The sequence below is a fragment of the Nannospalax galili genome, unplaced genomic scaffold, assembly GCF_000622305.1.
Source record: "Nannospalax galili isolate Female #2095 unplaced genomic scaffold, S.galili_v1.0 scaffold3804, whole genome shotgun sequence".
Lineage (NCBI taxonomy): Eukaryota > Metazoa > Chordata > Mammalia > Rodentia > Spalacidae > Nannospalax > Nannospalax galili.
In genome coordinates, this window is record NW_008350422.1 from 20,621 (window position 1) to 21,710 (window position 1,090).

Genomic DNA, 1,090 nt, shown 5'->3' on the forward strand with positions numbered 1-1,090 from the left:
ACAGAATTTAAAGGTAAGACCTATCTCTGAAGGTAAACACAGGACTTGGAGCAATCTAGGGGGAAATGACTGGAAGTCTCCTCCTTGAAGAGGAGCTCTTATTGTATCAGAAAAGACTATGCAAGCTGCTGAGAGGGAAAAACAATCAATAAGCTTTCCCAGCTGTAAAGCCTACAAACCACAAGAATTGACAACCAGGCAAGTAATCTCTATTCTTGTAGTACTGCCACTTTATCTTTGAGGTAGTCAACAGCTCAACACTCATAAACATAAAATAAAAATAAATAAAGTTTTAGAAATTAAAAAATAGCGTTCATTTATTAGGGAGCACATCCATATTTTGCCTTTATTTATCTGGGTTTCCTCACTTTGAATCGAATACACATGGCTGGGGATGGCATAGACCAGATAAAATTTGCTTTTTTTCAAAATCCTAGACCAATATAATTTCTTAGTATAATTGAAATACGAATCCTTATATTTACAGAGAATTTTACAATGCACCATTTTTCAAAGAATGGCCTCTTGGCAACAGATGGAGACAATTACAAAGCTCCATAACTAGTCAAACACAGAGTATAAGTGTCTTTGAAGTGTCCATCCCTAATTGACACATCTACAGTTCAAGCTCTACACCTAAAGTTCAGGGACTATAAACTATAATGTAACAGGGAGTGAAAAGAACATTACTGCACCTCTCAACTCTTACCATTGAAGCTTCCACATGCAGCAGATGATGATTAACTTAGAAAGTCACAAGTTGTCAAAGAGACTGCATACTGCTTATCAGTGAATGGGACACCTACGTCAAACCTTGGCCACCCAGGGCTCAGGAATCACTGAGGACAATGGAGGCAAAATGTTGTAAGAAGTGGTGGATGACCACAAGGACACAGAGCTTTCCAAACAGCAGAAGAGCTACTGGATATGACACTAGATAGTTAAACCAGGCTCCAGTGGATGTGCCCACACCTAAGGGTTTTTGCAGACAGAAATGTGACACGATAGGCCTTAACACATAGGAAATCAGGTGTATAGGAAATCAGGTGGGGGTAATAAAAGGGTGCTGATAGTGAGAATGCTCTAAATA